Genomic DNA, 26,365 nt, shown 5'->3' on the forward strand with positions numbered 1-26,365 from the left:
GTTATCAGTAGAAGTATTTTTTCAGTGATAATAGTTGGTGCATTCATAGTCATTTCCATAAATATGTACTATATTATAATGCACACAAAACAAAGTATATTTTTTGTAAACTTTCACAAACAAATGTTCATATCTTGAAAGCTGTACCACCTAAACATATTTTATTAGAACAATTGTGTTAACCAGGGGTCTATTTTATGTCACAAAAAAGTAAATACATGAAATACCTCTTCATTGACCCATTTTCAGTGAAAGTGAAACTCTGCAAACGATTGTTGCGTCAAAATTTTTCCCACGGTAAGTAAACAGTGGGCCAGCATAACTATCGCATTAAAAGAGAAAAATTTTAAACCCACGCTGGTGGGGTGCTGTTCCCCCTCACCCCTCCCCAACTAAATATACCAACTCCAAGATCTCACTACAGTGGGGAAAAGGGCAAATTCCTGAAGATGGCCCACTGATTACTTACCATGGGAAAATTTCCATGTAACAATCGTTCACGGAGTTTCACTTTTGCTGAAAATGGATCAATGAAGAGATATTTGATGTATTTACATTTCACTGATATAATATAGACCCATTAGCCAGACATAAGTTTCCCCATGAATAACAGGAAATTCCTCTATAAGTGCATGTTTATTGAGATATTTACAGAAATACAAAAATACATGCTTAACTGTATACCTAGCCAAACAAATGATACTGGATATCGCTCAAGATGTGCAATTTACAATGCAATTATCAAAGAAAGTTTTACTTAACAACATCTAACTTTTCACTTAATGTCATGCAACAGTTTGTAAGTCACTCAGTTTTTGAAGTATTAAGTACATATGGAAATATTGTTTATTTTCCTAATTACTAGCAAACAACTAGCAATATTTCCAACATAGTGTGATATAAGCCAGCACTGATGGTGAATTATCCTGTCTCCCACCGTGGTGTTTCACATCCTACACCTCAATAACTTGTTGGTCTATCAGTTATGAAAATATGAACATAAATTTGAAAACATGAATAGTAAATGGCAAACAGAGATTACTTTCTCCACTGCAGGACATCCTAGACTAAATAGTCTTAGTGTAATTTTGTTAATAACTCCTTGCCCTTTTGTAATAGTGCTTGCTATTATCTGGTAAGTCACTTAGTTAAAGATGTCAGATCCAACAAATTCTGGATGCTATAAGGTGGTATGGTTGAAAACTTTAAGTATACAAAAAAAGGTGTTTTAGGACTGTGTGAGTTAAACTAAAATAACCCCGTTTCCATTAGTGTAGTAAACATGGACATGTATCTACTTAACTTGTAAACAACGCTTGTTCTGTCATCGATAATCATGTTATTTATTAGTCTTAGAACAGGTGCTATAAAGATTCTGCCACATTACCTGTTTTTGGGAAGGAAAGCTTTCATTGTCATCAGCCCAAATATATGATGTCATGTAGTCCTATCTTGCTGTAATTCTTGCTGGATGGGTTTGAAGCCAATATTCGGCTCTGACTCAGCCGATACTAAAGCTCGAGAGCTTTTACTGGCCCGAGGCTAGCCCCTATCCCATGGTGCCTCACGGCAAATCCCCAGATCTTGTTTGCCGTGAAAGCTTCGAGGTTGTGTCTTACTGGCTCATTGGCTAAGTAAAGTTATTTTTTGCTAACTTTAGTCTTTTTCCCACTTTTCTATCCTATTATATATATATATATATATATATATATATATATATATATATAAAACTTCTTGTCTATTGTGTGACTGTTTTGAAAGTTCTCGATCCCTATTTCCCCATAGGACTGTATGGCCCATTTAAATTAGAGGGCCGTAGTGCCCGTTCAAGTCAGAGGGCCTTTCCTCCCTGTGTGTGTGACTGTTTAAAAAAAAAATGTTATCTTCTTATTTCTTCCTTTCTCTGTCATAGTTAATAGTTTTAGTATGGTTATCTAACTTATCTGCCTGATATCCAAAATGTCAAAAGATAAGGATAGGGAGCATAAGGATCATCGCCTTCGGGGTTTAAAATGTGTGATAGGTGTACGCAGAAAATGTCTCTTACAGACAGCCACACCAGTTGAGTGTATTGCCTGGGTGAAGCCCATTTTCAGGAACCCTGCACATTTTGTCACACTTTTAGTACTAGAGTTTTAAATGAGAAAAAGAGGAAACACATAGATAGGGGTCTCATGCCCTTCAGGCAGCTCAAAAATCCTCTAAGTGAAAATAATCGGTACCGGCTTCGGAGCCAACTAAAAAGACTAAAGCTTCAGAGCCAAGAAGTTCTGGTTCTGACTCTGCTTCATCCATTTCGGTGCCGTTGGTTTCCTCTGCTCTGTGACATCCTTTGGTACCGAAAATATTACCTGAAATTGAGGTTGTGTCTCTTACCTTGAGCTCTCCTATTTTGGAGAGAAGGAGATCCCCTTCTGTCTCCACCAGATCATTCAGGACTCTATCAGATGAGGACATCAAGAGGGTGATGAAGAGTTTGCTCTCGGATCCAGCTCTGGCAAGAAAATTGGCCCCTCCAGACCCAAAGGTCTCGGAGATGACCCCCCTTATCGACAACTGTTCCTCCTCCAACTGCTTCGCTCTAGGAACCTATTACTTCAGGTTCCTCTGTCTTGGGCCCATCGTCTCTGGGGATTCAAACGGCTTCCTCAGAGCCAATTAATCTAGCCTCGATGGCTCAGTCTGGAGCTGAGGGATCTGGGAGCTGACGCTCTCGTGTTGATTCCGAGGGGGACAGTCACCCTGGGTTTTCATTGGAACCGACTGTCCCTCTCGGAGCCTCAGCTCAGCTCAGCTCGGCTCTCACTTCTGCTTCAGAGCCATTCCCTCTTACTATGAGTTGACCATCCATCCCCTTGGAGCGGAAGTCTTCTTCAGAGCAGGGGGGAAGGCTTTTGAAGCTATAGAGAAGGCTTTATCCTCTGCTAAAGCCATTCCATTGAAACGTGTGTCCCACCAGCAGCAGGCAGCAACCCCTTCCCCCTACCACCCCCACAGCATAGAGAACCAGAGGCCCAAGTAGCCCCCATTGGAGGTACCCCCTCTTCTGAGACCTCCCCAGATTATCCCACTGGAGAGCTCCCTCAGAAGAGGCTGTGTAAGAGGAAGCATGTCAACTTACCTGAGTCTGTCACTTCAGACACTGGTTTAGAGGAATCAGAAGGGTCCCCTAGATCCCCCTCTGAGGATGTCTCTTTTTCTGACATCCTAGAAATCCTTTGACAGAGGGGTGATTGGAAGACATCTAACCCAACTGAGGACACCGCCTTATGATCAACTTTTGGGGGTCATATCGTGGAAAGCATGGACCTCTCCAGATTCAGTGGAGCCTGTCCTGAGGAGGTCAAATAAGTTTATGACAGCACCGGAGGACAAGTCTTTTCTTAGTAAGTGAGTTCACGTTAACTCATTAACCCCGAGTACCTTCCCACAGCGCCTATGTGCTTACCTCCGAGCGCGCTGTGAGAAGCTAGAAATTAAATGTAGTTACAGCCGAGTCCCTTCCACAAGCGCATCTAACTTTATAGCCGTATTTCAGCTCCACTGTTAAAAAATAAGTTGAAAAAGTACCTGAAATTGTTCATGTAATTTCTCAACTTACTTTTCATTGTGGAATTGCATGATGTTCATATTTAACTTTTTTGAGTAAATCGGCTATTTATACAAGTAATCTTAGTAAGCCGATTCTCTATGCATTGCAAGGAGCGAACGGTGGCAGCCAATCGGATTAACCCATGTCAAGCTGCCACTGGCATAACTCCTCTAACCCCGATCTTAATTTTCTTTGATCTTTTTAATTAAATAGCAGGTTTAGCAGAAGCAATCTCCTTTCCTTTTTCTGTGTGTGTATGCAGGTTTTTGACTGTAGAATAACAGCGATACTACGACGATCTTGCAACATAAAAAATCAAGCAAAGTAAGGCTACAATGGAGTCCTTTCCCAGAGTAGAGGTGAGTTGTTCACTAGAAGTCCTAGCTCGGCAGAATTGTGCCAGATAATATTTTCCACAGTTCTTTTTGGTCTTCCTGTATTCATTCCTTACGTACTATACTCTTTGGATTGACTGTGATTACTTTTCATGTTATCGACATGTGGTTATTTGCTGCAGAAACATTTAAAGCTACTGAAAATCACATCGTACTAAAAAAAAAAAAAAAAAAACACAATTTTACACTGTTCATTTGTCAGCTCACAACCAAACGCATTTAACACTATAGATTCTGAATTGATATTGTCCGAACGGGAGCATTTGAAGGGGGTAGTTATGCGTTATCACCCCATGCGTACATATCTACATGTGTACAACAGTAGATTAAAGATGAAACATGCCTCCGCTTTAATGAATTTTGTTCTGACTCTGAGAGAAGTTACACAAGCCCATTTAATGAAAGCAATAAAAAGTTATGTTTGACACTTGCTTGCTAACTGGGTAAGTAAAGTATAGCTGGGTGACAGTACCACCATGGCTGGGTTAACGAAGTACTACAGCTGTAGTAAACCCTCCTCTAGCACAGCCTACCTAATAGTCATGATTGACAGGCGTAGGTATTGAGTGAGGACCACAGTAGATGGGGTGTAACAAGCCACGCACACCGTTTATTTTTATAATTACCATTTGCTGACCTAATAAGTGGACTGCCCTTTTGACCACTTTAGGCAAGACCTCCAACAGAAAGAAGAGCAAAGACATCACGTTTTTTTTAGTCAACAATATTCTATATAAAGGTGAATATAGTAAGACTGAATGTAGATGGGGTAAGACTTCAAGATCGATTTATTTAATTAATACTTATTAACCAGGATAGTCCGACTGAATGAAAGCCCATTTCAGCGGAGTCCCTGGGAGAAAAGCTCCACAGAAAAAAATGTTCAAGATGTCAGTCACTGCATTGAGAAATGTATATGTTTAAATATATATAGCGGGATAAATTGCAAGCTAAGATATGCATGAAATACAGTGCAGTCATAATACATAAACTATATATGCATGAAATAGGGCTGCCATCTGTCGAGAAATTCAGTTATGGCGAGTGTACTTCTTAAACCTTTAGTGCATGAAACCTGGCTAAAGCGTAACGTTATGGAGGGAATGGCCTAAAATAGGGACAGATTTTAAATATTGCTATTATAAAATTAAAGTTGCTAGAATAATAGCATTGGTGTTTAGCGTGCATTTTCTAAAGGATGTAAAGTCAGAAACTGTAGTGTGTGTCATTTAGTCACTGTTTCTCTTGAATTTTATGTCTGCAGTCAAACTTTATGTAAAAATAATCAAACTTTATGTAAAAATAATCATTGCTGTGTGTGTGTGTGTATATATATATATATATATATATATATATATATATATATATATATATATATATAAAACACTTTCCAGCACTGCAGACAATAAGTGGCTATTTTTGGTGGTCTGGGCAAAATATGTGGGAAAGAAACCTGTCATTGGTACAGTTATTTTGATGGGATAATTGGCTAGGCTTAAAATGGCCCACTAGCAGTTAGCCTAGTACCAATCTATGAACATAAAATCAATCTATCTTGCTAGCGAGAGAACAATTTTAGTTAAAAGGGCAATGGCATGGACCTTTCTGAAAAGAGGGAAATGAAAGTATAGGAAGAAGGGAAATTACTGGTTTCTAAACAAAAGCACTTCCTTGGTAATTGCAGTATAAGAAAGCATTTAGTAAACAGGTGTAACATTAGATTATGGGCAGACTATTGTTGCTTTTTACTTTAGTGAAATATTAAATTTTTTACTAGATGTTTACAGTTGTCTGGTGATGGAAAGAAATTAACATTAGTTTTATAATAACCACAGGTGAAATCATTTGCTGTAGCTTGAATAACCTCAAAGTAGGAAAAGCTTATGAGAGTTTTCATGTAGGTGGGGTGTTAGGTTTCAGGTGGAAGGGTCGCATGCTTCTTTTAAATTGACTTCTATTATATTTATGATATAATAAGATCCAATATAACATAATGTCTGAATTATGCATCGTGTTATTTGTGTGTTTTAGAAAGGAAAGGGTGTGTAGGTTGTGCACTACTGTATTTGGAAAAAAAAGTACAAAATTCTAAAAGGAGTGAAAAAATGCTAATATGTACAAGTTTACCTGCCTGTTAACTGCAAGTGTATTTATCTAAGCTGCCAGATGGAGTATTATGTGCAAAAATGTCTAACATTATTAGTGGTAGTAATGTTTATTGGTTACTATAGACAGTGCAGCTTATTCTAACCTGAAATGTAAATGGCCTTTCCAGTACAGATAAAAGGTAATGGCAAATATTTAAGTGTAGAATGCAAAAAGCACTGGTACAGGAGATGCACTTGGACAGGAATGAACATGTACACTTGAAGGAAGAGTTTCAGGTTGGATACACAGTAGAAGATAGGCGTAATTATGATTGGTAGGTAGAGGAGCTCTAGTACTGCTGTAAGGAAAAAATATCAATTATGCTATGTTATCCATTATTATTAAGGTCTTTACCTCACAGACACAAGGTACAAGGTTTGATCCTGATGTCCAGTCACCCTCCATGTGTAGAGTTTGCATGTTCTCCTCATGTGTGTGTGGGATTTCGCCCACCTCTCAGAAAAACAAGCGAAGAGGTTCCACATCAAGAAGGGAAGCTACTTCAAGGTATTGGGAGCAAATAACTAGAAAGGGAAAGGTAACAGAATGGGAACAGGCCAAGAATTTATTTGGACTGCAGGCCAGATATCACCTTCCCTATCAAGAATTGATATCAGAGTATAGGCAGAGAGAAAGGAATATGATGCATGTCTACTCAACAGATAATGTAATGCAATTTCCCACTTGCACATTCAGTGTTCGTTTCTGACTTTTTCATTTTGGTGCTTGTACATACCAGGAAATGTTACTGGACGGTTGTTTCAGGGAAATCTTTCATTCTGGTACCTGTGCATACATTATATTGAAGGGATCACATGGGTGAATGCTTCTTTTTGGTGGTTAGACATTTTATTTGGGGAAGTGTTTAATTTTGGACATTGTACATACCTCAACATTCTACTGATGGGGTTGCTTGGGTGAAGTGTTCATGCGATGGTTGCACATTCTAGGAAATGTTACTGAAGGCTTGCTTGTGGAAATGTTTCAGTATGGGTGCATGTATACCTGGACATAATTACGAGGATGTTGCTTGGGGAAATAATTCATTGTGTATCAGGGAAGTGCTTGTGCATACATGGTCTCACTGCTGAAGTGACTGTTGGGCCAATTTATGCCATTTTGGTGCCTGTGCATACAGAATGCAAACAACTGGAGGGGTTACTGGGGACATAGAAAGTGAGTCTGCAAATTACATTGGGTTGCATCACTTCTGCTTGTACTATTCTTTTTGTGATTATACTGCCTGAGTGAGATAAAGGTCATCACTAGGTGACTACTGACAGCATGGAGCGACCATATTTTGTGTGCATTTCTCCTGGCTTTGTCAGTCATGTGTGGAATTTAGGTGGGAGGAAGGGCTCAGTAATATCTAACTGTTATACTATTTGACTGAATGACTCAGGTCTTCTCCTTACTGATGATAATGAGTCTGTGTTACATAACAGCTGCACAATGTAATATAATGAATGCCTACTCAACAGATTATGTGCAGCAATTAGCACCTATGTCTCAGCATGCATACCTTTGCAGTAATGAAAGGAAGGTCATTATCACATTAGCAGTATGTGCAGTTACAATATGGCACTGAGTCATTATCACTTTTCTGGGAAAAGTCTCAGCTGCTGACTCTGTTATTCACATAAATAGAAGTTGTTATCACTTTGATGAATGCACAAGTCAGGTTGTGCTTTTTTTTTCTGCTTGGAGTCATTGCAAGCAACCCCCCTCATTCCTAATCATTGCTACAGACACACACATATATATGTATATATATATATATATATAGTTTTGGTGATTGTGCGTATCTCAACATTTTCCTGAAGGGGTCATTTGGGTGAATGTTTCATTTAGGAACATGTAGTAATGAAGATGTTGGCAGGGGAAAAAAATCATTTGTGTACCAGGGAAGTGCTTGTGCATACATGGTCAGACTGCTGAAGATCGCAATACACATATGGTGTGACAAGTATAGGTTATCTATAGCTCAGGTTTCAGTGATGGTTATTATAATTTTTTGTTTATGTATCCAGCTTTCAAGAATAATTTATTATCTGTTAACAATATGCACATAGTGCACTGAGGAATTCTGATGAGTCTTATTGTAACCAGAGTGATGGTCAGATTCGATAACTGGAATTATTACTTTTGTGACTAATCCTTACATGGATGAACCAGATAAGTTTGACATTTCTGCTTGTATTTCTGTACGTCTGCTTATACTCAGTAGTTGGGCATGTTTCCACGCTTTGTCAGTCATGGGCGGAAATTTGGTGGTAGGAGGAAGGGCTCAGTAACATCCAAGTGTTATACTATTTTGACTGAATTATAATGATACAGTATTTCTACAGAATGATAATGAATGCCTCTGCCTCCACACTAACATGTATTAGAATATGCTAATGCAAGGAATACTACCCCAGTGGCTAGGATGGAAGATTTTGATGGGCTAACCAGGTAATGCATATGATATACATATATATGTAGCCTTCCAATTCTAATGTCAATCATCAGTAGTAATCTGTTTGCAATTTCTTTCCTGTGCAGGTTTGTCCACCTTCTGACACTGGCATAACTTCACGACCAGGAGAACGATAAGTGAGAGTGTGGATATGTGGCCAGATATGGAAAACAGCAAACAGTCAACGGGCAGCTCACAAGGCCAGACGTTTACAAAATGGGTTCATGCATGGCTTGATGCACAGGGTCGATGGATCTACAATCTGCCATGACAGCATCACTGCAGAAGACATTCACCTGTTCAGAAGGGATGGCGTTCACCTAATTGAGGAGGGCATTACGTGAAGAGTGCTATGCAGGATTGGTAACATGCAGCTCGTGAGAAGAATGGAAAACACCCAAGTAGGGCCAGTATAGTAAGTAAAACTCTATTATGAAATGTGTTGTGTAAAATATATTTATCTGAGTTTGGCAAATAACTGTGGTAAGGAGCTGGTGAGGATGCTGAGAAAGAACAACTGTTTTAGGAGAGTGCTACCATGTACAATCTAATATGTCAGTGACCATCCTGCAATACTTCTTTTTTAGTCTGCTTTTATCAGGCATGTGTAGAGTTTAGATGACAGGAAGGGCTTACTAATACAGAAATTGATCCCTTGGGTCCATTGCTGAATGGACACATGTAAAGAGAAAAGGCATAGGTAAGGCAGACTGCAACACTGAAGGTTGTAAGACTGCAGTGTTATCGGCTGTCTGAGTGGGTAGCCAGCACAGCTATCGGACAGATGAGATGGCCTTGCCTGCCACTGTCCCATGCCTGTCCTGGGTTCATTAGTGGAGTGGCGGTCCTTACCTTGCTTTTTTTCTTTACATGTACCCATTCAGCAGTATGTTGGCTACACCAAGAATGTGTATAATTACAATCATATGTGTCTATATGGTAAAACAACTGCTTCTGAATGCTGTACACATGTATATATATCATATTTGTTAGGACTTAGGTTATGGGAATTATTATTTTTTTCATATTTTGATAAATAGCTTTGCAAGGGAGCATCTAAATGTGCTAAGTAATACCTCATTTTGAAAACAGTATTGATAGTTCTAACATGGTAAAAGAATGGTGTCTGTATGTTGTACTCATATGGAGATATCAAAGTTTGTTTCGGACATGGGTTATGAAAATTATGATTTTTTTTTTCATATTTAGGTAAATAACTTTACAAGGGAGCATCTGAATGTGCCAAGTAATACCTCATTGTGAAGACAGTATTGATAGTTCTAACATGGGAAAAGAATAGTGCCTGTATGTTGTACTCATGTGCAGATATCAAAGTTTGTTTCGGACTTAGGTTATGGAAATTATGATTTGTTTTCATATTTTGATAAATAGCTTTGCAAGGGAGCATCTAAATGTGCTAAGTAATACCTCATTTTGAAAACAGTATTGATAGTTCTAACATGGTAAAAGAATGGTGTCTGTATGTTTTACTCATATGGAGATATCAAAGTTTGTTTCGGACATGGGTTATGAAAATTATGATTTATTTTTCATATTTTGGTAAATAACTTTACAAGGGAGCATCTGAATGTGCCAAGTAATACCTCGTTGTGAAGACAGTATTGATAGTTCTAGCATGGGAAAAGAATAGTGCCTGTATGTTGTACTCATGTGCAGATATCAAAGTTTGTTTCGGACTTAGGTTATGGAAATTATGATTTGTTTTCATATTTTGGTAGATAACTTTGCAAGGGAGCATCTGAATGTGCCAAGTAATGCCTCATTTTGAAGACTGTATTGCTGGTTCCAAAATGGTAAAAGAATTGTGCCTGTATGTTGGACACATGTGCAGATATCAAAGTTTGTTTGGAATTAGGGTATGGAAATTATGATTTTTTTTCATATTTTGGTAAATAACTTTGCAAGGGAGCATGTCAATGTGCCAAGTAATGCCTCATTTTGAAGACAGTGTTACTCCTTACAACATGGTAAAAGAACTGTCTCTGTGCACTCTACACATGTACAGATATCACAGTTTGTTTAGTCTTGTACGATTATGAAAATTATACATTTACAATACTTTTCATTATTATGCCCATATTTTTGCAAGGGAGCATGGTGATCACACAAATGATGCATCATTTTGAAGCTGACATTCAGATGCACAACTTCTACACTGATATGTAGTCTCTGTCTGTTACAGGTGATTAGATATTATGCCTTGTTTATTTATCAATTATGAACAATAATATATTAATCATATTTCTGTGAATATCTCAAGAAAGGAACATCACGCACTAATGGTTAAGGTATCATTTTAAAGCTGACATTTATACTAACAAATTACATTCAAATTGTATGGGTCTGCATGGTACATTGACCAAGATATTATGCTTTGTTTTTCCAAAAAGGTAAAAAATATGCACAATATCAGCATTCCTTGCCAAATATTTAATAATGACTTTGATATACACTATCAACATTTACACTGTTGGAAAGGTCAGTGTCTGCTGAACAACTTTCGCATTTACATGTTTAATCTAGCTCTTATAGTTAAAGAGTTATGAACATTTGTTTTCTGTATGGTTTTACAAATGGATTTTCTGAAAATGAGCTCAGGCTGTACTGTTGTTCCTATGGTGGAATTAAGCAGGCAGCTTTTCCTTTGCTGCTCCGGAGTGAATGAGTTAATGCTATGGTGGTAGCAGTAGCCACCAAGAAGGAATTATCTGAGACATCTTCTAATATCCATCCTCCTAACAAGGAGACCAGGATGATGGATAGGTATGGGAAGCATACTTTTTCTTCAGCAGCATTTACACTAAGTTCGCTGAATAACCTGACTCATTTTACTTGTTTTCAGAGGGATCTCCTCAAGAGTTAGGAGACACCCTCCAGGGTTCAGTAGCTCCATGTTCCATGGATAAGGTTTCTGCGCAGCTCTCCACCCTTACATCCATATCTAACTCCTCCATGAGGCTGATATTGTACGTGGCAGATGGGGCGAGTAGGGCAGCCACAATAGGAATATCCCTCAGGAGACATTTTTGGATGTGTCATTGTAATTTCATGGAGTCCTTCAAGTCTTCCTTCACTAACGTCCCCTTTAATGGTTCATCTCTTTTTGGACCCCAAGTGAAAGAGGCTTTGACTAGGCACGAGCAGGAAGGGAAAACCTTACCTGCCATTGGAGTCCATTTCTCCTTCCCATCTAGACCCTATCCCAAGGGTAATACAGGAGGGAAAATGTGGTTCCGTAAATCCCAAAAAGGTTTTCCTCAGGCACAAGGTCAACCCTCCCCTAGAGGCAGAGGGGGAGGATATAATGGAAGACACTGCCCTCACAGCAGAGCAGGTACGTAACATCAGGGAGACAGAGAAACTTTCTCTGATCTTCCCTTCCATCAACCCTGAGGGGTTGCCCAACTGTCCATCTATGGAGACAGTCAGGGGTCATCTATCGCTGTACCCAAGTGCCTGGCTAACCATTATACAAGATCATTGGCTACACACCATAATATCCAGAGGTTACCTGATCCCCTTTGTTGCCGAACCCCCAACAAACTGGTCTCTACCAGACATACCACCCATCCATCTAGACCGTGCAACATCAGATGTTATCTCATTGCTGCAAAAAAGAGTCATCCAAGAAGTCCCTGCAGAGCAAGTAGAATCCGGATACTTACTGTTGATTCTTTTTAGTTCCAAAAAACACAGGGGACTGGAGATCAAGTCTAGATCTCAGCAGGCTCAACAAGCATGTAAAGAAATCGAAATTCCGAATGGTCACTCTGCAGTCGATATTTCCCTTTATCGGGAAAGAAAACTGGATGTGCTCAGTCGATCTTCAGGATGCGTACCACCACATCAAAATGGACAGGTGGTCCAGGAGACACATATACTTCCGGCTGGAAGCCAGTCATTTTCAGTTCAGAACACTGCCCTTTGGTCTCACTACAGCCCCCAGAGTGTTTACCAAATGCATGGCAGTGGTAACGGCTCACTTGAGACGTCAAGGATTCCAGGTGTTTCTGTACCTAGATTACTGGGTCCTCACTGCTACCACCAAGCATCAACTCATCAGAACCAGGGACAAGACTTTATCCATGTGCGCCAGTCTAGGCATCACTGTAAACCTACAAAAGTTAGTCTTATCTCCCTTGCAGCACATTGTATATTTAGCCTCAGAAATAGACACAACCACCGTGTCAGGAAGGCTAACACAGGAAAGAGTGGAGTCTCTACGCAGTCAAGTCAGATCCTTGCTAAACAAACAAAAGATTCAGGCCAGAGTAATCCTTCAAGTAAGGACTATGGCTTCTGCCATCCTATTAGTTCCTCTTGCTCGCCTACACATGAGCATACTTCAGTGGCTGCTATTTGCCCAATGGTCAATGCAAGACCTTCCATTTTCTCACCAGATTTTGATAATAAATGCGTGCAAAAAGGATCTGACATGGTGGCTGCACACAAAACAACTTATCCTAGGTCATCCACTTGTTCCTCCCCAAGAGAAAGCAGTTTTGAACACAGACGCTTCCCAAATGGGGTGGGGGGCACTATCTGGGAATGACAGTCCAAGGTACTTGGCAGAACCACTGGAACCACTTGCACATCAATGTACTGGAGATGAGAGTGGTGCTATATGCGTTGCAAGCACTTCACAGCTCCCTTACCACCGGGACGATTGCGATTCAGTCAGACAACATGTCTGTCGTGTGGTACATAAACAAGTAAGGGGAACCAAGTCTTACCTGCTTTACCGAGAGGCCTTAAGGGTTTGGAAATGGGTGATGGACACTAAATGCTTCCTGATAGCAACACATATCCTGGGGAAATCCAACATAATAGCGGACAAACTCAGCTGAGCAATTCTGATGCCTCACGAGTTGTCCCTGAATCCAATGGTTGCGAAAGTGATCTTTCACAGATGGGGCCAGCCTTGCTGCGACCTATTTGCCACTCATCTGAACACCAAATTCAGCAGCTACTTTGCTCTCATTCCCCATCTGGGGATGTCACCCAGGGATGCTGTAGTTCACGATTGGCCCACGGGACTGCTTTATGCCTTTCCTCCTTTTCCACTCATCCCCAAAGTAATACAGAAAGCAAGACAGTTGAGGAGTTCCTTGATCCTTATTGTTCCTTACTGGCCTTGACAAGTTTGGTTTCCCTTCCTGTGACCTTACCATTTGGAGGAACCATGGATTATGGACCCATCTCCAGATCTCCTGATTCATCAGTTGGGACAGTTCCACCCCTCCTTCCACACACTCAAATTGACAGCATGGCTGCTCCAGTTCCATGAATAGCCAGGTGTATTCCCCTATCCCCTGTGGTCAAACACATCCTAATTTCATCCCATAAACCTTCCACTCAGAAACTATATTCCAGCAAATGGAAAAGGTTTTCCTTTTGGGCTACAAACCGGGGCTTAGATCCATATACGGCTCCTATAGAATCTATTTTATCCTTCCTAGAGTCAATTTTTCATAAAGGAGCAGCAGCCACTACAGTAAGAGTTCAGTTAGCTGCCATTTCCAATTTCCACTTTGGCTTCATGGGAAATCCAATCATGCAGCACTCCTTGTGTAAAACTTTCTTAAAAGGAGTTCTTCTTCTCAGGCCCCCAATAAAACAACCATTAGAACCCTGGGACTTAAACTTAGTCCTCTCATCTTTGATGTCTGCACCCTTTGAGCCATCCTCGTCGTCGGACCTAAAGTTATTGTCATAGAAAACATTATTCTTTGTAGCCATAACATCAGCTAGAAGAGTCTCAGAACTGCAAGCTCTAACTATTTGACCTCCTTACATTATTTTTCACAAGGATAGAGTCTCTCTTAGGACAAACCCTTCCTTTCTTCCCAAGGTATGCTCAGAGCACAATCTGAATACTACTATTGAGCTACCTGTGTTTTTTCCAAACCACTCTAATAAGTCAGAGTATAGACTACAAAAGTTAGATGTTCACATAATACTCAGGTTTTATATACACGGGACTAAAGAATTCAGAAATATCAGATCAACTTTTTGTTTCCTTTTCTAACAAAAAGAAAGGCTTGCCTGTTTCTAAGATTACTCTTTCAAAATGGCTTTCGGATTGCATATTATTTGCTTATCAACAAGCTGGCAAACAGTTACCAGTCAAAGTTAAAGGTCACTATATTAGAGCTGCAGCTACTTCATGTGCCTTTAGATCTAGGCTCCCAATTGATACTATTTGTGCAGCAGCTACTTGGGCAAGACCACATACTTTTGTCACTCATTACAAATTGGATTTTGCCTCCCGGGACAGGTCTTCCTTTGGGTCCACTGTGGTGAAGAGTCTCTTCACTTGAGCCACCTGGGATATAGGTGCTAGGGACGCTGTCCATCCAGCATGAATTACGGTGAGATAGGGCTACATAACATAAAGAAGTATATACTTACCATAACATTCCATGTTTGTAGTCCATCTCACCTACATTCTTGCGTCCCTCCCTCCAACCCCCTTCCTGTTTTCTGGGGGATCTGGTGGACTATACTGGTGCTGCCTAGCATAGTTCTATTTTGTTGTCCACCTGGCATGCATAATATTTTCAAAATCCTTTGTCTGTATTTATGCAGCTCTCATACTGGTCTTACCTGATAGGTATTTATTGCTTTCTTGCAAACTAGATCTGGGGATTTGCCGTGAGGCACCATGGGATAGGGGCTAGCCTCGAGCCAGTAAAAGCTCTCGAGCCTTAGTATCGGCCAAATCAGAGCCCATCGAGCAAAAATGTAGGTGAGATGGACTACAAACATGGAATGTTATGGAAAGTACATAACTTCTTTTTACATGCTTTGCTTCCATCCTAAGCCCGTCAGCGAATCAAATTTTTTTGTGATTATATGATCGCTTATTCATTCCAGCAACTTGTGACATATTATAGCTTTCTTACATGCACAGATATATCATTTCCCATCACTAAATATTACTGCCTTAGCATCCATTAAAACAGACTGATGCTCAACAGCTACTTATTGGTATAGGGACCTTTTTTATTTATTTATTTATTTATTTATATTTCCTGTAGAATCCAGCTCTGTTCTGCTTGTAAACTTACTGTTGAACCTAGCCCTTTGAAGTTTTGTGTTTATAAGAAACTTGCATTGCTGTTCTTATATTTTCCATGGCTTCATAATATTCTTTGTTGTTAGTAATACAATGACTTATTAAAAAATGATCTTGCATTGAGCCAGACATTACTTCAGTATGCAACCATTTTACAGACCAGAGCAAGAGGAAAATACCTTGAGAAATAGAATCATACTAAATAAAAAATGGAAAGTGATTATTGATAGAAACTGGCTATGTCATGAAGGTCTTTTACAGAGCTTAAGCTATGTCATGTAGTACTGTTGAACATCTTCATTTATGTCACAGAATTGCATTAGATTGCTGTTTCTGGGTCATGAAGCTTTATTATATAGTGTTTCTTGTATGTAAATTAAGCAGAGTAATAAATTAGAAAGTGAATTTTTTTAATGCAGGCATTACCTTTAAAACAATAAAATTCAGATTGATTACTGTGCTACTGGATACATGACACTATGAGCAAGACTTCTAAAGTATAAAGTAAATAATGATATTAAATAATTCATTTTAGGTCACTAGAAAAAAGAAAAACAAAAACAAATAATAAGTCGGCATAATTTCATTTTAAAGAGTTTTGATATAGTTACCCTGGCAAAGAAATAAAAATCAGTGATATTCACATTAGGTGAAACTTGTTATTAGAAAGTTAATGTTATGTCATATGAGGGGGTGATAGCTGTCAGTACTAAACTTGTAATTTTAAATATATCAGTGGAAGCAGAAAGAGAAATAAGCTATAGGCACCTAGACTTTAACTGCAACTGAGAAGAGCTGAAAAATTAGCTTTTACCAAAAGTTAAAAAAAGGATAACTGCAATAAATCAAATACATCTAAAGCCTTTTCACAGAATGGTATGCCACTTTACGGCTACTAACTAGAATTCCCTGCTGTAAAGGGCTATGTCATTTCAGATGGTAATGCCAGCAATATCAGTCAGATTATGATGAAAAATATGTTCAATAAATAACATGAGAAAGTGTAAGGTGGAGATCTTTGACAGACCAAGGATTACAAGCTTGCTAGCCAAGGAACAGAAAACAACTAGAACATGATATCTGAAAAGTCATGCTTGCTCCACCTACTCTCCCTACCGTCTATCTGCTGAACAAGCTATAGATAATACTAAAGCTAGAGCTCTTTCTTCTGCTTTTTTTTCTCTCATCCCCTCATACTTGTTCTATGCATTCATGAAATATGTCACTGCTTCTGAGCATCCTCTCTTTAGAAAAATTGTTTCAGTTAGCCACCATTACTTCTTTGAATTAATGCCTCCCCTCTGTCTCAACTGAGTTTTCCACATTGTTCTATCAGTTTGATATATATCTATTCTTTTTCAAATAGCAGAAGCCAAAGCCGTAGTACTCTCTGCTATCCCTGACAATGCTTACAAGTGACCATGATATGTGCATAGTACTGTCTTACTTATAGATACCATGTAGTAAGCTCCTCTTATGATTCCATCTCTCCTATATGTATATATATCTATAGATAGGTATATATGGTTTGTGATGCAGAAGAATCATTATTTTGATTGGTTTGTAAGATGCAGTTCCTATGAACTGCAGAGGTTCATGAAAGCGTACCATTCGTCATCAAAATCAGTAGGGTGTAGGAGATATAATCTGAGGAGGGAAATTATTCAGTGTGAGGAATGAATATCCCTTTACGTTAGAGCAAATGAGTCAAACTAAGGGAAGTTTATAAGTAGGGCAGGTGAACTTAAGTTGATTATTGAGGTTAATTTCCATGGAGACAAGATGACAGAAGAAGGAGATGACTAGAACATCTGCCTTCCGGACAGTTTCTTTGAATGGTCTTCGTGTTGCTGATTGTAACAAGCTCATCTAAACGCATGTGCTGCAAGATGAGTAATCAAGAGCACGCCTTTGCTTTGGGGAGCTAACTTATAGTGTCTTTCCTATAAGCCAGTTAGAAGTGATGTCAGGGTTCGAACCAAGGTGACAGGGCATTGTAACAGTTGGAAGAACAAATATGAATGAAATTATGTTATCAGAGTACATCATGGTGCTAAGTTCTAGATAATCAAGGATATGAAAAGAAATGAATGTGGAGCTAAGAACGGCTAAGAACAGATTGTTTATAGTCACCTGAGACAGTAGGATGTTGTAATCAGGTCATACTTAAAAAGCTTGGAATATGGAACAGGATGAGGAATAAACACTTTGTTAAAATCTACAAACAGCGTCCTGCGGAGAATGTCTGTCTCAACAGAATGATAATTGGTGTCAGCAAATGGCAGCAGGGCTGTGAAGGCATTGTGTTTTAATCCAAGTCCTTACTACTCATTGGAAAGCAGTCTGTATTTACTGAGATGTTCCTGTTGTGAGGACAACACAGTGGATTCCAGAATTTTGGAACATTTTCCAGAATTTTAAATCATTGGCGAAAATAAAAAATAGGTCACCTACTCCTTAAATCACCAATTACAATATCAGAAATTATACCATAAATGTAAGAAAAAAACTAGGTCTGTTAAGAAACATTCAGCACTATAATCACAACTACCCCTTTGAATATCACATTGCTAAACAATTTTATTGTATATGACATATTGTTTAATACTGGAGAGAAATGACGTTAATGACAGTTTGCATTGTTTGTGTTTGGAGGTTTTATCCACAGTAAATGGACTATACCCAGGTGATCTTCCTCCCTTGTTAACAAAAGAAAACAAAGCAAATATGTACATACATATACATATATATATATATATATATATATATATATATATATATATATATATACACACACACACACACACACACACACACACATATATATATATATATATATATATATGTATATATATATATATATATATATATATATATATATATATATATATGTATATATGTATATATATATATATATATATATATATATATATATATGGATCCCTATCAGATTATCAAAGTTTCAAAACTTCGAAATTCATATGGCTGGGACCTTTGAAACTTTGAACATTTTGAATGGAGATCACGATACAGCGCGGAATGGGAAATGTACCCTTTGCTACAATGTAGTGAGATCTTGAAGTTGGTATATTTAAGTAGCAGGGGGTGTGGGGGTGCAGTGGGTATTGCCCCCTACAAAAACATTAAAAATAGAATCTTTTTGTTATTTATTTATTTATGCTTTAATGTTCAAAGTTCTGAAACTTTGATCGTATCGTTGTGGAACTTTGATAATCTAACATAGATCCATATATACAGTGGATATAAAAAGTGTACACACCCCTGTCAAAATGCCAGGTTTTTGTGATATAAAAAATGAGACCACAATAAATCATTTCAAAACTTTTCCCACCTTTAATGTGACCCATAACCTGTACTGGAAAAATATAAAAAATAAAAACTGTACAATAAGCTGGTTGCATAAGTATGCACACCCTTAAACTAATACTCTGATGAAGCACCTTTTGATTTAATTACAGCATTCAGTCTTCTTGGGTACACACCTGCCATCAATTAAAGAGACTCTGATTAACCCCAAATAGAATTCAGCTGTCCTAGTAGAATTTTCCTGACATTTACTCAGTTGCCTGCTACAGCAAAAGCCATGGTTTGCAAAGAGCTTACAAAGCATCAAAGGGATCTCATTATTGAACAGTAACAGTCAGGAGAAAGGTACAAAAAAATTTCCACAGCATTCGATATACCATGGAACACAGTGAAGACAGTCATCGAAAAGTGGAGAAAATATGGGACAACAGTGACGTTGCAAAGAACTGAGCGTCCCTCCAAAATTGGTGCAAAGACAAGGAGAAAACTGGTCAGGGAGGCTGCCAAGAGACCTAAAGCAAAACTGAAAGAGCTGCAAGAATTTCCAGCAAGTACTGGTTGTGTACTGCATGTGAAAACAATCTCCCGTATTCTCCATATGTCTGGGCTATGGGGTAGGGTTGCAAGACGGAAGCCTTTTCTTACACAGAAAAACATCCAGGCTCAGCTAAAATTTGCAAAACAATACACCAAGTCTCCCAAAAATATCTGGGAAAATGTGTTATGGTCTGATGAGACCAAGGTTGAACTTTTTGGGCAGAATTCCAAAAGGTACATTTGGTGCAAAACAGCACTTTGCATCACCGAAGCATGGTGGTGGCAGTATCATGCTTCCGGGTTGCTTTTCTTCAGCTGGAACTGGGGCTTTAGTTAAGGTGGAGGGAATTATGAATAGTTCCAAATACCAGTCAAATGTGTCCCAAAACCTTCAGGCATCTGCTAGAAAGCTGAAGATGAAGAGGAATTTCACCTTTCAATACGACAATAACCCCAAGTATACAACCAAATAAACAAAAGAATGGCTTATCCAGAAGAAAATTAAAGTTTTGGAATGGCCCAGTTATGCCCAGACCTAAATCCAATTGAAAATCTGTGGGGTGACCTGAAGAGGGCTGTGCACAAGAGATGCCCTCACAATCTGACAGATTTGGAGCACTTTTGCAAGGAAGAGTGGTCAAATATTGTCAAGTCAAGATGTGCCATGCTGATAGACTCCTACCCAAGAAGACTGAATTCTATAATTAAATCAGGCTTCAACAAAGTATTAGTTTAAGGGTGTGCACACTTATGCAACCAGTTTATTGTACATTTTTTATTTTTTATATTTTTCCCCTAACAGATTTGTTTGTTTTTCAATTGAACTCAAATTCAAAAAAAAAAAAAAAAAAAAAAATATTTTTCTAAGCTTGTTTCCTGCCTTTCCTGTGGGTAGTCTAGCCTGGATATAGATTTGCTGTGTCCAGGACTATTTGTAGGCTTCTAGGGCCCAAGCCTTTCTGTGTTGAAAGGAAGCCTTCTAGCTTAATTTTGTTTCTTACAACTAGACAGTTTTTTGTTTCAGCACTTGTTCAGAACTTATTGTAAGCACTAAATAAGCTACAAATTACTACAGCACTCAACTTTCCTCACTGTCTAGAGGAAAACAGTTTCTAGTACTTAACAAATAAGCACCTATCCAGGCATGTCTAAGGGTCAGCCCCCGGTGTTTTCTCCTGTCTACCTGATGAATCTGGGCATCTTGGGGCAATGCAGTAATTGCCTCATGTACACAGACAACCCTATCCTCCTACCACCCAGTACTACAACCTGTGAGAGATGCACTTATATAGCCAAACTGGAAGCAAAGCTCTCTTCACCCAAGACTGGACTAGACAGTCAAGAGGAGAAGGTAAACACTTGCACCACACCACACTCAGCACATAGTCCCTCAAAACCTACACCACCAAAACACACACATAGAAACGCAAAACACACACCTACATTCACGGAGGCTCTCAGTAAAAATCTGCCCAAGCAACAGGGACCTCCAAAGCAGAAACACAAGCAACCTCCACCCCCCCAACACAACCCAAATGACTCATAGCCCACAAACTCAGTGTGCCACTCAACCATAGCCCATAAGGCATAACAACGTACCCAACACTCTAGTCATAGGTGACAACACTCTAGTCATAGGTGACTCTATAGTCAGGCACACTGATGTTCCACTCACCAGGCTAAACAAGGAGAAAGTTACTGTCAGCTGCTTGTCGGGTGCCAGGATCCGCCACATAACACATGCACTCAGGTCACTCCACAACAAGTACAAATATGACTCTGTCATTGTCCATGTTGGTGTGAATGACCTGAGACGTACCTCCTTGGACTGCATGAAAAGGGACATGGAGGAGCTGTCCAATCTTGTAGCCCAGGCAGTTATGACCCTAGCCCTGAGTAGCATCCTGCCATCACCCAGAATGATACCACAGTACAAGGACAAAATGATTGACTTCAACAATTGGCTAAGCTTCTGGTGTCATTCTAAGGGGATCCAGTATCTGTCTGCCTGGGATGACATGATTGACAAGCCACGATGCTTTACCAGAGATGGCCTGCACCTGTCACCCCTGGGATTCCGGATACTGGCTAAGGCTCTAGCCACCCCTATAGTGCCTTTTTTAGGCAAGGTTCAAATGACAAATTCAGCACCCTAACAGGTACAGGCAAGAAGAATCTGATGGTATTGCTGCTCAATGCTAGAAGTCTAAACCTCAAAATGCACTCTCTCTCGAGGCACTCCTTAAAATGGAGAACATCGACATCTGTGTAGTGACAGAGACCTGGTTCAAGGCTCCAGAGAGTACCCCTGCATTACCAGGCTATAATTCATACCACACCTTTCGGCCACCTAACCTGGACCGAAACACTAAAGGCGGAGGCGTGTCCATATTCATTAAGGATATCCACACCTCCAGGCTAGTTGCTCAGCATAATGCATCCGAGATTATCCAAGTGCAACTAACTCTGGGCAAGACCGCAATCCAAATTGTAGCTTGCTACAGATCCCCCACCATGCCCCAGGATTCCCACTCCTCATTTCTTAATACACTGGAAAATATTAGGGTACAACCTAATACCCTAATAATGGGCGATTTCCACTACCCTACCATTAACTGGGAAAATTACTCATGTACCAACTCTTGTGCTCAACGTTTTCTGGAATTCATAAATTCCAATGCCATGGATCAACTTATCCACACCCCCATCAGGGGCAGCAATATCCTAGACCTGGTTATTACCAACATGGGCAACTGATGCTCCACACCAGTGGTCAGTTCCTCGTTGGTCAGATCCGACCATAAGCTAATCACCCTAGACATCCACATCCCTCCCCCACCCCCCATTAGGGAAACCACAGTAAAAAATTTCTCCAAAGCCAACTTCACGCTTCTTAAGACAGAAGTGTCAAACATCACAACACCCATGCTGACGGACAATAGAGGTATGACTGCTGAATCTTACACAAATGCACTTTATAAGCACTTACATGAGTGCATGGATCGTGCAATCCGTAACAGAACCAAGATGCTATCCTCCAAAAAAAGGAAGCCAATCTGCTGGTCCCCTGCCATAAACAAACTCTACAACAGAAGAAAGAAACTGTTGCAAAAAAGAGTAAAATCCCATTACTGGAGAAACTCCCTGGTCACCTTCAGTAAGAAGCTGAGATCCCTCATAAAATCCTCCAAAGCTAGTTATGAAAACAAAATCGCCACTGACTCTAAAGACAACCACAAAGCATTCTATAGCTATGTCAAGAATCTCAATGGCAACACTCAGATCTGCTCTGAGTTACAGCACAATGGCACTAAATATACAGAACCAATGGATATTGCCAACATCCTGGCAGATAGGTTCAGTGCTAACTTTACCCCTCTGTCATCCCCTAAAGGGCCCATCTCTATACCAGAAGAATGCAAAGTTCCTGTAATCACGGCTGCACAGGTAAAAAACACTATCCAAAGCCAAGAACACAGCACCCATGGGACCTGACGACATCCCAGGCTGTGTTCTACATGAACTACAGAACGAACTGGCACCCAACCTAAGTACCATGTTCAATCATAGCCTCACCTCAGGCTATGTGCCCACTGAATGGTGCACAGCGACAGTTATCCCACTCCACAAAGGGGGAGCCACCACAGACCCCGGAAACTACCGCCCAATTAGCCTAACGAGACTGGTCTGCAAGGCTATGGAGCATATCATCATGGAACTTATAAACAATGACATTGGTAATCTCCAAACTCAGGACCCCACCCAGTTCAGGTTTGTAAAAGGCAGATCGTGTCTCCTAAACCTGATAGACTTCTTTGAAGCAGTCACCAAAGCCGTAGATGAGGGTAAGGTGGTTCACACAGCCTATCTAGATCTCGCCAAGGCCTTTTGACACCATCCCCCACTCTGGAATTATAGATACACTCACTAAACTAGGTATAAATCCCTATGTCACAAGATGGGTTGCCAACTGGCTCACTGACAGAACCCACACTGTGAAAGTAGCAGACTCCAAATCCAGCTTCAGACCAGTGACAAGTGGGGTACCACAGGGTTCAGTCCTGGGTCCTCTCCTGTTTGGTATCTACTTCTCTGAAGTACAGGCCAACACAGAAGGTCTTTGGCTGACGAAGTTCGCAGATGGCTGCAAACTAGGAGCCATAATCAAAACTCCAAAAGATGTGGACATCTTACAAAAGGGCCTTGCTGAGACAGATGCCTGGTGTCAAAGCCATGGCCTCAAGCTCAATGCCAAAAAGTGCATTGTCATTCCTTTTGGTAAAAAAAACCTCAGTACCCATGAACTACCACATAGGTGGTAGTCTACTTAACACCGAAAGTGTGATAAGAGACCTTGGGACACAGGTGGACAGTAGTCTCTCCTTTGATAATCACATCACCACAGTAGTCAGGAAATACTTCTATGTGGCACACCTCATCACAAAAGGTTTCTCATCCAGGAAAAAAGAGGTCATTGTTCTCCTCTACTTGTCACTCATTAGACCCATTATAGAGTACAATGCCCCTTTTGGTATGTACCTCACAAGACATCTACAACAACTGGAAAGGCCACAGAAATACCTTCCAAAGAGGATTACTGGCCTCAAAGAGATGCCCTATGCAGACCGTCTCAAAAAACTGCAGCTTTACTCCAATGCATATCGCCTACTCAGAGGTGATCACTGCCTAACACACAAAGCTATGTCAAACCCAGAGCTTTTAGACATGCTCCACTTAAAGAAATCCCAATCCCTACGAGCTACATGCTCTAGGGACCTAAACCTTGTCACCACAATAAACAGAACATGCTGGAGTCATAGATTCCTGTCCCAGAGACTTCCCATACTCTGGAACAAACTACCTATCTATATCAAACAAAGCTCCTCATTGGCACTGTTCAAGAAAAATTTTGATGATTGGATGGGAGATAGGAAATTCACCCCGAGGATCACTTCTGCAGGTGAGCATGTCAGGTTTATGCATATATATATATATATATATATATATATATATATATATATATATATATATATATATACGTGTGTGTGTGTCTGTGTTTGTGTATATATATATATATATATATATATATATATATATATATATATATATTACGTGTGTGTGTGTGTGTGTGTGTGTGTGTGTGTGTGTGTGTGTGTGTGTGTCTGTGTGTGTGTGTCTGTGTGTGTATGTGTGTTTGTGTGTGTATTTTACATTCAACAACGTACTATGGGAAGAGAGTTGGTGTTAACACTCAAACCTTATTTTTAATTTGTATTATAGGTCTGTAATTAAGATATAATTGCAAATAGGGTTATACAACACAGCCCTGCCAATTCTAAAAAAGTGGAGTTTGTCTGCTTCACAGAAACCATCACAGAAAAAGAAGAGTATTGTCAAAATGAATCTTGTGCTCATTTTGTTCCTGATATTCTAAGTGGCACCCTGCATGTTTATTAGAGAAAGTGGCATGGATTCTAATGAGTAAAGGAAGTTGAGAGTTTCATTTTGGTTAGTCCGGTGGAACACCAGTTTGCATTCCTGCCATACGTCATTTAGTTCTCCAGTTGCTTTCTCAACTGAGATACCCTCTCTGTGGAGTCTGCACATCTTCCCTGTATCTGAATGGATTATGACAAGGTGGTCCAGTTTCCTCCCATGTCCCAGTGATATCAAACAGTTTGAATTAGCAGTCCTCCAAATTGTCTGCAGGTGAGCATGTCAGGTTTATGCATGTGAGTGCATCATGTATATACATCATGGAAAAGCATGGCATTCTATTTGGGATACGTTTCCATGCCATGAACTCACCAAGTGCCAGAGTACACTACAGATTTCCCATAACTGTGAACTATATTAAAAAAGTAATTGGAGAATAAATGAACATTTAATTTTATTTGGGAAAATATATGATTTTATTATAAGGTTATTTGTAGGGATGGCAGTGTTGGAGGGTGCCATTTTAAAAGTAAGTCATCTAGAAAATGTAGGCTATAGCATTATGTGAACACAAATGGTTAGGTAAAGTAGTGTTCGTATATGTTTAAAATTATGGCTGGCATTTTGATTCATTGTGTGTGTGTGTGTGTGTGTGTGTGTGTGTGTGTGTGTGTGTGTGTGTGTGTGTGTGTGTGTGTGTTTGTGTGTGTGTGTGTCTGACTTTTGGACTGGTATATAGAAGAAAAAAAAAGAAAAGAAGGAAGGAAGGAAAACTGACAAGATGGGTGGGCTGGGTTGTATGATGTGGTCTGACTAGAACAAGATGACAGGGATTAACACAAATGACAGGAAAAACAAGACAAAGCACAGAGAAGTTTTATTTCTTGGTGTATAAAATTTACACAACAATCTGCTGTATGTAAAAAATTAAACCAAAGAAGGTCAGCCACTGAACTGACAGCAGTACTGCAGGATATCCCCTCCTTATCCCCTAACCAGAGATCTGTGAAAAGAGAACTAACAATAAAATGTACATGTTTATTGAGCATTTCCTTGATTGGAGTGCTCTTAAAAATAGGAAAGGGAATTTGACATGAAGAAATCTGTCAGAGATACCCATAGTTCTCAATACTGTACTCCAAATATACAATTCTTGGATGAAAATAAAATACAGACCACTAGAAAACAGCAGTGCACATGTAGATAGGTATCTTGCTTTTACAGTAATCTGCGAAACATTTTTGAAAATGTCCTGTGAGGGCATGAATGCAGCTATTCATACTTAGTACTTTGTGTAACTGAAAAGGATGAACAGTGCATCTAACCAAATGCTCACTTCACTGAATTGCTACTGTAGTGATATGGCATGAGGC

General features: G+C 39.6%; 1 protein-coding gene across 2 annotated transcripts in view; it reads left to right on the plus strand.

Annotated features, from left to right (window-relative positions):
• Positions 1–26,365, plus strand: part of VWA5B2 (von Willebrand factor A domain containing 5B2) — a 1,682,718-nt gene that overhangs the window by 268,063 nt on the left and 1,388,290 nt on the right. The gene's annotated exons all lie outside the window — the stretch shown is intronic.

The sequence above is a fragment of the Protopterus annectens genome, chromosome 4.part1 (assembly GCF_019279795.1).
Source record: "Protopterus annectens isolate FY-2018-M chromosome 4.part1, PAN1.0, whole genome shotgun sequence".
Classification (NCBI taxonomy): Eukaryota; Metazoa; Chordata; order Ceratodontiformes; family Protopteridae; genus Protopterus; species Protopterus annectens.